The 14,201-nt window shown below is 37.9% G+C and overlaps 1 long non-coding RNA gene across 1 annotated transcript; it reads right to left on the bottom strand.

Annotated features, from left to right (window-relative positions):
• Positions 1-8,927: 8,927 nt before the first annotated feature.
• On the bottom strand, positions 8,928-13,550 carry LOC133101008 (uncharacterized). The gene is made up of 3 exons (XR_009702576.1): positions 13,328-13,550; positions 12,339-12,495; positions 8,928-9,945 (listed from the first exon to the last, which is right to left on the bottom strand). It is a non-coding gene; the product is annotated as an uncharacterized LOC133101008 (long non-coding RNA).
• Between the last annotated feature and the right edge of the window lie 651 nt (positions 13,551-14,201).

Below are 14,201 nucleotides of genomic sequence, written 5' to 3'. Positions count from 1 at the left end.
AGGGGAAGCTGGGACGAAGTGAGAGAGTGGCATGGACATATATACACTACCAAATGTAAAATAGATAGCTAGTGGGAAGCAGCTGCATCGCACAGGGAGATCAGCTCTGTACTTTGTGACCACCTAGAGGGGTGGGATAGGGAGGGAGGGAGGGAGGGAGATGCAAGAGGGAAGAGATATGGGGATATATGTATATGTATAACTGATTCACTTTGTTATAAAGCAGAAACTAACACACCACTGTAAAGCAATTACACTCCAATAAAGATGTTAAAAAAAAAATGTCAACTATGGAATGACAAAGTGTGTTTGGAAGTCCCATGATAGAACTGTTTAGTAGGTGATAAGGATCCACGTAAGAAACTAGTGACATTCTGTTTTGTCTCGGAGCTAAATATTTTTTTAAATTTCATTACAGAAAGGGAGGATTAACATAAACAGTAACTCTTTATGAAGGTGGAATATTTTTTCCTTTCTTCATTGTTGAAGAGAGTTGAAAGTTGTCTTCAGCATAAGTTGAGAATTTCTTCTTAACATGGTCTTCACACAGAGAAAGGAAGGCACATGTTTAACTAGAATAAGCAGAAAGAAGACATTTATCCCAGTGGTTCAAGATTCCCCAGGCACGGTTAGTGCATTTGCTTTGGGGGCTAGTGGGGTGGTATTTAGTAGGGCCACAACCACTCCACACAGGAACAGTTGTGTAAACGAGAAAAAGACACCCCCTTCATCCAAGCAGATATATTCTCACATAGGCACATAGATTGCTAAACCAACTGAGAGGTGGATTTAACGCCACTTACCCCCTTAGCAGGTGCCCTTGGGTAGTGCACACACACACAAAAAAAGCCAGGCAACCTTCAGGTTCTAGCTACATTTAAAGTGAATTTGGGAGGCTCCATTCCTCTTTGCTGTCTGACTTAGAAATAGATAGACACTTCAAATGACAATTAGTCTATTTTCTGGCACAAGACATAAACCTGGATTCCCCACTCCCACGCCTATTTTTCCTGCTCTGTCTCTTTGAGATTGCATTACTTGTAGTCTTGAGTGTTGAAGAGGGAACATCAAACCCATTTATTTAATGTCACAATCAATATTGATCCCAGGTCTATCTACTGGAATAGATTCTCTGTAAGCAGTGCTTACTGTGGCTCTCAGGAGTTCAGGGAGAATTTATGAGCACAAATCTTTTTTCAGTTAGAGAGGAAGCACATTCAAGATGTACTAAAATAGCTGAAAAGAAGTGTAGTGCCCTACTTTATGAGCACAAGATGAGCTAGTATTTACTAGACAAAGAATTTATAGCTGGGAGAAGTAGATTTCAGCTTATAGGAATTTCTAACTGTCTTTCTCCTTGCTCCAAGAGCTCACTGTAGAAAACTGGTTTCTGAGAGACTCTGAAAAATGATAAGGTCATAAACAATTGGATAATAACATTCAATTACTAGCTTTCTCAATGAATAATATTGCCTTATGGTTGAGTGCAATTGCAATTTATAAATAGCCACTTAAAATACATTCTTCTATTACATATAGTGAAATATAACTTTTTAGATAGGTTATTACAACAGAAAGTAGCTACCTATAAACCATGCTTTTTTTTGAAAGATTTGCTGTAGGAATCTAAAGGAAGTGTGGACTGGAAAGTACTTTTTCAACTTACATAATTGTAAGACAAGATGAAGGATTTTATACTTTATGACATCTTTTAATTAGATGAGAAATTAATACCCTGTTTTGTTGTCTCTGGTATTCATGTGCAATTACATGCAAGGCTAGCCACAATTATTTTTAAGTTATAAAATACGGAAAAGATTCACAGTAGGGCTTTCTGTTTCAAACAACAAATGAACAAAGAAACTAGACAACTGAATCCTACCTTAACATCCTGTAGTATGACACTGAGCATGGCACTTCACATTTTGGCATTTTCATGTTTCAAATAGGTGTTTTAACTCCCATTACCCTAAGGTCTACTGTCACAAAGTAAGAGCAATGATCACCTCATAAAGATTAGATAGAGTAAAAGCTCTGCTACTCTCTCCCTAACATAAACCCCTATTCTGCTCTCCTTGTTGTCTTGTAAGAGATAAGGGTCAGTTCTAATGGCAAACTAGTGCTCAAAATATCTCCCATCCCTGAATGTGTGTTTCATTACTTTCTACCTCTCCAAATTCTACTTATAATCCAAAGCCTCTCTAGCAAGCCCTCTCTAATCCATCCTCCCTCCTCTGAGATCTGACATCACTTATACTCATATACTCATCTATCTAATTTTAATGTAATCCTATGCCATCTTACAGTATGTCTGTCTAATATGCATGAGCTTTGTTCCCCTAGCAACACTGTAAGCCTCAGAATAGAAAACAAGATTTATCTCATTTTTGTTCTTGTATAGAGCTTGGTGTAGAGCTGAGCACAGAACTAGTGCTACTCAACTTAATTCAGTAAAATTGATTCAGCTTCCCTCCAACATACAGACTGTGTAAATTCCCAGGATGTTTGTTTTTGTGATCAATGATCACCCCCATATACACCTCCTCACCCACCACTACAAACTGTATATATATATATATATTTTAACAACCAACACTCACCAGATTTAATCACCATTTAACCATAGTCTACCACTGAATCTCATCTAAAGAACAAGACACATAAAATTAAAATATGTCAAAGGAAATTTACATTAAAGCTGTCACTGTTTGCAGATGACATGATACTATACATAGAGAATCCTAAAGATGCTACCAGAAAACTACTAGAGCTAATCAATGAATTTGGTAAAGTAGCAGGATACAAAATTAATGCACAGAAATCTCTTGCATTTCTATACACTAATGATGAAAAATCTGAAAGTGAAATTAAGAAAACACTCCCGTTTACCATTGCAACAAAAAGAATAAAATATCTAGGAATAAACCTACCTAAGGAGACAGAAGACCTGTATGCAGAAAATTATAAGACACTGATGAAAGAAATTAAAGATGATACAAATAGATGGAGAGATATACCATGTTCTTGGATTGGAAGAATCAACATTGTGAAAATGACTCTACTACCCAAAGCAATCTACAGATTCAATGCAATCCCTATCAAACTACCACTGGCATTTTTCACAGAACTAGAACAAAAAATTTCACAATTTGTATGGAAACACAAAAGACCCCGAATAGCCAAAGCAATCTTGAGAACGAAAAATGGAGCTGGAGGAATCAGGCTCCCTGACTTCAAACTATATTACAAAGCTACAGTAATCAAGACAGTTTGGTACTGGCACAAAAACAGAAATATAGATCAATGGAACAGGATAGAAAGCCCAGAGATAAGCCCACGCACATATGGTCACCTTATCTTTGATAAAGGAAGCAAGCATATACAGTGGAGAAAAGACAGCCTCTTCAATAAGTGGTGCTGGGAAAACTGGACAGGTACATGTAAAAGTATGAAATTAGAACACTCCCTGACACCATACACAAAAATAAACTCAACATGGATTAAGGACCTAAGTGTAAGGCCAGACACTATCAAACTCTTAGAGGAAAACATAGGCAGAACACTCTATGACATAAATCACAGCAAGATCCTTTTTGACCCACCTCCTAGAGAAATGGAAATAAAAACAAAAATAAACAAATGGGACCTAATGAAACTTAAAAGCTTTTGCACAGCAAAGGAAACCATAAACAAGACCAAAAGACAACCCTCAGAATGGGAGAAAATATTTGCAAATGAAGCAACTGACAAAGGATTAGTCTCCAAGATTTATAAGCTGCTCATGCAGCTCAATAACAAAAAAACAAACAACCCAATCCAAAAATGGGCAGAAGACCTAAACAGACATTTCTCCAAAGAAGATATACAGATTGCCAACAGACACATGAAAGAATGCGCAACATCATTAATCATTAGAGAAATGCAAATCAAAACTACAATGAGATATCATCTCACACCGGTCAGAATGGCCATCATAAAAAAATCTAGAAACAATAAATGCTGGAGAGGGTGTGGAGAAAAGGGAACACTCTTGCACTGTTGGTGGGAATGTAAATTGATACAGCCACTATGGAGAACAGTATGGAGGTTTCTTAAAAAACTAAAAATAGAACTACCATACGACCCAGCAATCCCACTACTGGGCATATACCCTGAGAAAACCATAATTCAAAAAGAGTCATGTACCAAAATGTTCATTGCAGCTCTATTTACAATAGCCAGGACATGGAAGCAACCTAAGTGTCCATCATCGGATGAATGGATAAAGAAGATGTGGCACATATATACAATGGAATATTACTCAGCCATAAAAAGAAATGAAATGGAGGTATTTGTAGTGAGGTGGATGGAGTTAGAGTCTGTCATACAGAGTGAAGTAAGTCAGAAAGAGAAAAACAAATACAGTATGCTAACACATATATATGGAATCTAAGGGAAAACAAAGGTCATGAAGAACCTAGTGGCAAGACGGGAATAAAGACACAGACCTACTAGAGAATGGACTTGAGGATATGGGGAGGGGGAGGGGTAAGATGTGACAGGGTGAGAGAGTGGCATAGACATATATACACTACCAAAGGTAAAATAGATAGCTAGTGGGAAGCAACCGCATAGCACAGGGAGATCAGCTCGGTGCTTTGTGACCACCTAGAGGGGTGGGATAGGGAGGGTGGGAGGGAGGGAGAGGCAAGAGGGAAGAGATATGGGAACATATGTATATGTATAACTGATTCACTTTGTTATAAAGCAGAAACTAACACACCATTGTAAAACAATTATACTCCAATAAAGATGTTTAAAAAAAAATTTACATTAAGATTCACTTCCCTCAAGAGACTTATTAATAGTTTGAAAATTAAAAGTGTTTGAGAAAGCATAATCAGCATCATAATATGTGAACAGAGAATGAATGTGGACTACCTCACCAAATGCATGAAAAGAAGTAAAGAGGAGCTCTTAAAGTTGAAAAGACTGGATAAGGATATATCAAGATCAATACATAGGGGACTTCCCTGGTGGCACAGTGGTTAAGAATCTGCCTGCCAATGCAGGGGACACAGGTTCAATTCCTGGTCTGGGAAGATCACACATGCTGCGGAGCAACTAAGCCCGTGCACCACAACTACTGAGCCTGCGAGCCACAACTACTGAAGACTGCCCACCTAGTGGCCATGCTCTGCAACAAGAGAAGCCACTGCAATGAGAAGCCCACGCACCACAACGAAGAGTAGCCCCCATTTGCCACAACTAGAGAAAGCCTGTGCACAGGAATGAAGACCCAACACAGCCAAAAATTTAAAAAGCCAAATAAAATAAAAATTAAAAAAAAGAAAGTTCTGTTTAAAAAAAATAAAGATCTAAAAAAAAAAAAAGAACAATACATAGGTTTAAGAATAGATTTAGATAAATTCATGAATGAAAGATGCAATATAATCATCCAGAGGGAGAGCAGGAATATAAAATAATGTCTAATGCTTACTGAGCACTTACTGCATATCAGACTCCATTTTAAATGATGTCTCCTTAATCTTCATAATGATCCTTGGTGGGGGGGAGGGGTACTGTCATCTTCGTTTTGTAGAGGAAGAAACTGAGGCACAGAGAGGTAAAGTTGCACAGTTAATCCATGGCAGAACTGGGATTCAAACCCAGAAAATCTGATATCTGGTCTGGAGTTTGAAAACAGGATACCCATTTAACCATGTGGGTTTACATCTGATGGCAACTACTGCACATTCAACAAGGCCCTGTTCTCTAAAAACCTGGAAGCCACTTTGATCTGAACTTCTTCCAAAGTTGCTCTGAGCACGGACTTTTTGTGGCAGATACAACGTAAGGTGACCCTCAGTGAGTCATACACCCTTGTATAATTTCCTTCCTTTCATTGCAGGATGGAAACTGCAACTTGCTCTAACTAAAAGAATATGGCAAAGATAATAGGATGTCACTCCCATGATTAGATTACATCATGTAAGATGCTGTCTTAGTAGACTAGACAAAGATACACTCTTACTGGTCTTCAAGAAGCAAATAGCCATGTTGTGAACTGCCTATGGAGATGGTTACATGGCAGGGAGCTGTGGGTCACTGCTGGGACCAGTGAGTGACTGTCAGCCAACAACCAACAAAAATCCAAGGTCCTCAATCACACAGTTACAAGTATATGAATTCTGCCAACAACCTGAAGCAACTTGGAAGCACTAACTTCCCCAATCAAGCCTCCAGATGAGAACACAGCCTAGCTGACATTTTGATTACAGACTTGTGAGACTGATAAGCAGAATTCTAAGATTGTCCCCAAGACTCCCCACCCCCTGGTGTACACACATCTTCCCCCAGTTATTCAATCAAACATTAAGCTAAGTGCTATTGTGAAGGGATTTTGCAGATGCAGTTAAGATCTGAAATCAGGTGACCTTAAAATAGGGAGATTATCCAAGTTTGGCCTAACCTAATTAAGTGAGGCTGAAAGAGGGACTAGGTCCGTCCTTGAGAGATTTGAAGTGTGAGGAGTATTCGACACAAGGGAGATTCTCCATTGGTGGCTTTGAAGAAGGAGAGGGCCACGTGGCAAAGAATGTAGGAGGTCTCTGTGAGCTAAGAGAAGCTCCCACCTGACAGCCAGCAAGGAAGTGCAAGCCTCATTTCTACAGCCACAGGAACTGAATTCTGCTTGGTAAAAGGATCATGACATCCAGTTGAGAACACAGCCTGGCCAACACATTGATTTTAGCCATGCGAGACTCTAAGCAGAGAATCCAGGCACACCATGCCCAGACTGTCCAGACTTCAACACAACAATGAGCTAATAAATGGGTGGTATTTGTCGTAATTTGTTTAATTTGTTACACAGCAATAGAAAACTAATATACTTCTCATATTTAGAGTTGACATAAATTGAATTCATAAAATGAATTTCATAAAATGAAATTGAGTCATTTCAATTAAGCAAAAATGAAACTAGCCAGTACAATTGCCTGGAACATAGAAGATGCTAAGCATTTGTGGGACTTTTTTTTCCTAACAAGCCTCTGAAATAGAGAATTTCTTCTATCATTTTCAAAGTGACCAGTAATGTTTGTAACAAAAAAATGTTCACCATTCAGAACAAGTGAAAAATACTATGCAATAGTCTATGGAAACACAGTGTAGCCAAACTCTCCTTTGGACATCTGTGATTACCCAGGAATCAAAACCAAGAGAATAAAGTCACTAAACTTTACTTGCACATCTCAGAATTGGAATTCAAAGAATTCAAGTTACTATCCTGGTTTTTGAAAGGTAGAATTTTAGGGGGAATTCCCTGGTGGTCCAATGGGTAAGACTCGGCGCTCCCAATGCAGGGGGCCCGGGTTCGATCCTTGGTCGGGGAATTAGATCCCACATGCATGCCACAACTGAGAATCCATGGGCTGCAACTAAACATGCCGCACTGAAGATCCCGCATGCCGCATCTAAGATCCTGCACAGCCAAAATAAGTAAATAAATAAATAAATAAATATATTTTAAAAAATAGTAGAATTTTAATATTTCATATTTTAAATTATTCCACAATTTACTATTTCTCCAACTTCCCAGCTTTTCACAGTAAAGTCCAAGGATACTGAGATCATGCGGAAAGTTTCAATAAATTGTCTCCTGACTGAATCATAAAACTTGGCGGCTGTGAATTTGTTTGTCATCTATATAAGATGATCTCTGTGCTGAGAATTCAAGTGCTTAAATTCTGGCCTACGTGTCATAGATAATTTGAGTATCGGTTCCAAGGTCTTGGGATACATTCCAATGTAAGTCTGTGTTGTCTGAAATTTGGAAATTCTCCTGCAGCTGAAAGCTTCTCACTTTCTGCTTTAAGAGAAATTACGCACCAATTTAGTTCTATCCAAGACTATGTGGCCTAGAGGTGATTTCACATCACTGGTAAAAATCAATGATTCTCACATACATGTTTGTTGGCCATTTTAGCCCCTTGGGTTTTGAAACTTGTAAGTGATCTTGACCATTTCAGGATCCCAAGTATTAAGATTGAAATGAGGGCATTTAAATTTTATTATTTAATAAGCAAGAAAGATTCAGCATGTTGCATGATGACTTCAGGAGGGTTATGATTGATATTTGAGCATTACAGAAAGGTGCCTTGTAAAAGAGTTCTTTTTCATTAGAAACAAGTTTGAATAAGGCACAAGGTACTTTTCAAGTTTGTGCTGGTAAGGGACAGGATTGGGTGCAATCTCCTGAAATTTTTACTCACGTAAAAAATGTATGACCCCCATAAAGATAAATTTATCCTTTAAAAGATAAAGTAAATTTCTTGAGACAGTGAGCTGTTTTATGTTGGTTGTGAGTTTATCATACGTAATATTTCTCTTTTTTCTGCAGGCACATTTGTGTGTGTGTGTGTGTGTGTGTGTGTGTGTGTGTGTGTGTGTGGCTGCACTGCTTGTAGAATCTTAGTTCCCTAATCAGGGATTGAACCAGGGTCCTAGAAGTGAAAGTGCCAAGTCCTAACCACTAGACTGCCAGGGGACTCCCACATTTGCTTTTGAATGGAGAAACAGGTCAATATTCAGTTAAGTAAGAATGTTTTCTTTCTTTCTTTCTTTCTTTCTTTTTCTACTTTAAACATCAACTAAATTTGCTATCCAAACCTCTAGGTCCTGTCCTTAGAAATAACTCTCTGTTGTGAAAGATAATGTACTGCTTTAGAAATGTAGAGGTTCACTGTTTTTTTCTTTTTTAAGGAGCATGGTGGCATCTTTTGCTTATGAAAATACTATCTTCAGAGATTCTGACTGGTACTTAGGAATTCACAAATTCAATTTTATAAAGCTTTATACTCATGCTCACCAAAAAGGCTGGTTCACAATTTGATACAAAAAAATATAGGAAAAGTGCTACCCATTAAGGATTCTGGAATGTCCAAGATGTTCTCAATATATGTTGAAAAATAATCTCCTGTTAGAATGACCTAGTGGGCTACCAGGTTTTTTTCTAAATTTTATCCTTGGGGTAAAAGGGATGGGGATGGGCCCTATAAGATCAGTAAAACACATGAAACGTACACCAGGTCAAGGAGCCTTTACATATGGGAAAGAATAGAGGATTCTGAAAGCAATCTTCTACACATAATATGAATATTAAGAGATTCTGGAAGCCTGAAAAAATTATTGGAAGGGAAGAATGATAGCCCAAGGTATGGAAAGATAAAGCACAGTTAAGTACAATGTAATAATCAGCTCTCTCTCGGCTCTCTAGCTATCTCTTGAATCACATTTCTTCGATTTGCTTATGAGTCCCATTATTTCCCCACAACTCAGGTCCCAAAGCAGAATTCATTATCTTTCCTAAGACACTGTTGTCATGGATGGCACCACCACCAAATATCTAAGACTCATCCTCCCACTCTTTCACGGCCTGTGTACAGTCAATTACAAAGTCCCTTTGCTTAAAGCTTCTAGATACTTATCAGATTCCTTCCACTGCTTCATTCCCATTGCTTTGGCTTTAAGACAAACCCTAACCGTGTCTTGTTTGAAATATTGTAATAGCCTCCTCCTAATTGGTCTCCATGTCCCCACTGTCACCATGTCTATCCCTTCCCCACACTCCCAGCCAACCTCTGCTCTGCCAGAAAGATCTGTCTAAAAATCTTATCATTCCATTTCCTTGTATGATTTCCCTTGGCCTAAAGAATACAGTCCAAACTCTTCAGTGTGACATGGGAAGTTTCTGTGATTCGGCTTCTACTTGCTCAGCTGCTTTTCTCACGGTTCCTCCATATACTGAACGTCCTGCTCACACGAGGATGCCTTCCCACGTGCTCTTCTCAGCCTGTGATTCCCTTTTCTCCCTTGTCTGTCTGATCAACCTCTACTTGTCCTTCTGTTTCTTCTGATTGCCTACTCAGTCGATCTCATTTCTTTCATTCATCCATGAGCAAATAACTGTGAAGATATAAAGCTGAATTAGCACACAGCCTACCCTCAAGAATCCTAGTCCAGTAGAGTCCAGTGTAAATACAGCAGCAGGTTGAAGTGGGCACATGTACCGAGAGATGCCTGGCACTGTGCTGTGAGGGTTCAGAAGAGGGAAACAAAACAACGGTTTTTGCATTTGCATCCTATTGCCATCTTTCTTAGCAAAAATTTAAAACCACAGACTGCAGGCTGATCCAATATAGTGTCTCAGTTATTCCCCAAACATTACATATTTAAATTTATTCCTAGCATAAGCCATAGCTAAATGCAGCAATGGTGTTGCTGTAATATCATGTACAAGTGAATGTATTTCCTTTTTTTACTGTTTTTTGCTAGGTACTAATATTCAACAAACATTTCACGTATAAACACGATACTGAAGTTCGTTCAGCTGTATTATTGTGGTTTATCTTTTGTTCTGGTTCATAATCAATGATTTTTTCCTAAATGTACTTCAGCTATCTGTATAATAATTCAGCCACATTTACTTTATATTGTGGCTTGGTATTAGTTAAAGTACTTGCTGAAATACTGTAGTGGCATTTGCTTTACTGTATTATGTGATCTCCAGTTACCAGTAAACTTGCTGTGTGGCTGCCTGCTATATGCAAGTATTCCAGGAAATCAAAGCATTTCTTTTGAAATTTGCAATTGCCATCTTTCAGGGTTAAGAGTTCTGCATACCCAGAATTGATGCCTTCCTGCTGGATTACAGTATTAGTATTTGCATGAACAAAATAATACATTTTTCCTCACAAAATCAATTTCAATACGTGTTTGATAATATGCACTCATCCCCACATACCATAACACAAATTTCATTATAAACTGGAGGCATATTTTATATACCAGCAAATGTCAGCAAATAGAGCACTTCCAGTTAAGGGATTTGGGGAAAGATCTGTAGAGGAAGTAACATTTCAGCTGGGCTGTGATGGATGGTTTTGTAGCAACACAGGACTTACTGAGAAAATAAAAGCAAGTCTAGGAGGAAAATTCATGAAGGTAGGAAAGTTTAGGGTATAATTGTGGCCCCGCTGTAACTCAGGAAGACTACGACCAGTGTGTATAAAAGGAATTTTAGGAGGAAAAATTGAAAAGCTAGATCGTGGAGCCAGATCATGGAGGCCCTGAATGAGAGGCTATGAGTATAGAAGTTCATTCTGTAAGAAACTGGGAGCCATTTAAGGGGTTTTTGTTTTGTTTTCATTGAGCTTTAATTGAAATATAACATCGTGTAAGTTTGAGGTGTACAGTGTGTTGGTTTGATAATTTATATATTGCAATATGATTACCACCGTCATGTTAGTTAACACCTTTATCATGTCAAATACTTATTACTATTTTTTGTGTGTTGAGAACAGTTAAGATTTAGCTTCTTATCAACTCTGAAGTTTATAATACAGTATTGTTGACTACAATCACTATGTTGTGCATTAGATCGCCAGGATTTAGTTATCTACTTGTTTTGGGTTTGTACCCTTAAATGTCTCCCTACCCCTGGGCCCTGGTAACCAGCATTCTACTCTCTGTTTTTACAAGTTCAGTTTTTTCCTGTTCCGCATATGTGAGATCATACAGTATTTATCTTTCTCTGTCTGACATCTCACGTAGCGTAATGCCCTCAAGGTCCATCCATGTTGTTGCACTTGGCAGGATTCCCTTCTTTCTCATGGCTGATTAATATTCCACATCTTCTTTATCCATTCATCTGCTGATGGACACTTAGGTTGCTTCCATATCTTGGCTCTTGTGAATAATGCTGCAGTGAACATGGGTGTGCAGATATCTCTGAAGGGTTTTTATTTTAAGAATGGAAATAGTACAATAGCTGCCCTTTGAAAGAGATTAACCTGGCAGCAGCACTTTGAATGGATTAGAGGGGAGCTCTGGGAGGTGGGGGACACCTGTAGAGAGGCCAGCAGTGCACATAATGTACCATAAATACGATGAAGGTCTAAACCTGAGCAGTAACACTGGGAGCCTGCAGAAAAAAGAAGAGAAAGAAAAATAGGGTAGAGATTGGATTGAGAGAATTCATTAGTTATTTGGATGTGGAAGGCAAAGGACAGAAGAGGTAAAGTTTGCTGTTGGTACTTGGGAGAATGGTGGTATGAGTTAGGACAGAACTAAATGTTCATTTTGGAATGCACGGAATCACTGAATTTGAGGTGTCAGAGGTCATTCAGATGGAGCTTTCCAGTAGACAGTTCACAATTTAGGAGCAGGAAAGAGGCCAGATTTGGAGATGCTGATTTGGTGGTTGTGTCAGCCACCAGTGCCAGGAATGTGCCTGACAAATGTCCTACTATAGGGAAAGTAATTAACTGAAGGTCCCAGCTATCGGACTGTAAACTCACCTCAGTATCTGAGCTGAGGACATGCATCTCACAGGTGACTCCCAGACAATGAGTAGGTGCAGTAGCAATACTAAGGCAGACCAGCTCAAGAAGACAAAGCATTCCATGTAAATTCGTGCAGCTGCTATGGAAAGCAGTATGGAGTTTCCCTGAAAAACTAAGAATAGAGTTACCATATGATCCAGCAATCCCGCTCCTGGGTAGATATCTGGAAAAGATGAAAACCCTAATTCGAAAAGATATATGCACTCCAATATTAATAGCACCACTATTTACAAAAGCCAGGACATGGGAGCAACCTAAGCATCCACTGAAAGATGAATGGATAAAGATGTGGTACATTTATACAATGGAATATTACTCAGTTGTAAAAAAGAATGAAATAATGCCATTTGCAGCAACATGGATGAAGCTAGAGATTATCACACTAAGTGAAGTAAGCCAGACAGAGAAAGAAAAATAGTATATGATATCACTTATATGTGGAAACTAAAAAATAATACAAATGAATTTATTTACAAGATAGAAATAGACTCACAGGCACAGAAAACAAACTTATGGTTACCAAAGGGGAAAGAGAGGGGTAGGGGTAAATTACAAGTATGGGATTAAGATACACACCACTATAGATAAAATAGATAAACAACAAGGATTTACTGCATAGCATAGGGAACTATACTCAATATCTTGTAATAACCTATAATGGAAAAGAATTGGAAAAAATATGTATATGTATATAACTGAATCACTGCTGTACACCTGAAACTAACACAATATTATATATCAACTACACTTCAATTTTAAAAAATAAGAAAGAAAGAAAGAAAGAAAGAAAGAAAGAAAGAAAGAAAGAAAGAAAGAAAGAAAGAAAGAAAGAGAAAGAAAGAAAGAAAGAAAGAAAGAAAGGGAGAAAGAAAGGGAGAAAGAAAGGGAGAAAGAAAGAAAGGCAAAGCATCCCAATGTCGGCCAACTTTGGTTCAAGGACTCACCCATAGCTTTGCTGAACCTTCCATTGACTGTAGTGAAGTCTACAAGGTCCCACCCAACTTCCTTCTTCACATTCTTCTTCTCTCTTCCTCATTTGAGATCAGACTTGCATCAGGGTCTGACTTGTCTCCCAACCATATCTGACCTCTCCCCATTGTTTTTTAGCACAAGCATTTTACACTGGCCATAATTTCCTTATTTAATGCTGTCTTGGCATCTGCTTCTCAGAGCACCTAGATTAACACAATAGTTATTTGAAAGAGATGATATATATTCCATATGCCATTTTGTTCAATTAGAATTAATGTTCAAAATAGTGATCTCAAAATTTTCTAAGATCTTGAATCATTAAAGCAATATAAAAATATCAAATTTAACTCATAAATTATAAAATTATATTTAGCAGGTTATAGCTTTATGTGAGGATATTATGCATTTATATTTAAAAGATTACTTTAAATGGAAAGGGGGAGTCATTATAAGAAATTCGAGCGGCTGGTTGTATTAACCTCCAGTAAATATTCCAGCGTTACAAATCATTGAGTTGGAGTCACAGATAAGAGTGATCTTTGAGGCAATGCAGTACCCCGGGTAATTAATATCTTTATTTTCCAGCTACTCAGAAAGATGAGGATCCATTTATGTTGTTCTTTGGAACCCTTTTCCAACTTTTTAAAATTTTGAGCAACATTACTGCTTCTAATATTAAAAAATAAATTCTGATAATAGATGTATTTTATAAATAAGATGAATAAATACATTAAAAAACTATCTGACTAACCAATCACTATAGCATATTACAATAAGTTTAGCAAACACTGTAGGTCTTTTTGATTGCAGGCAGCAAATAATCTAATGTTTCTCTTACACCATTGT

This window comes from Eubalaena glacialis, chromosome 11 (assembly GCF_028564815.1).
Source record: "Eubalaena glacialis isolate mEubGla1 chromosome 11, mEubGla1.1.hap2.+ XY, whole genome shotgun sequence".
In the NCBI taxonomy this organism is placed as follows: Eukaryota; Metazoa; Chordata; class Mammalia; order Artiodactyla; family Balaenidae; genus Eubalaena; species Eubalaena glacialis.
This window is presented reverse-complemented; position numbering and strand designations above follow the sequence as displayed.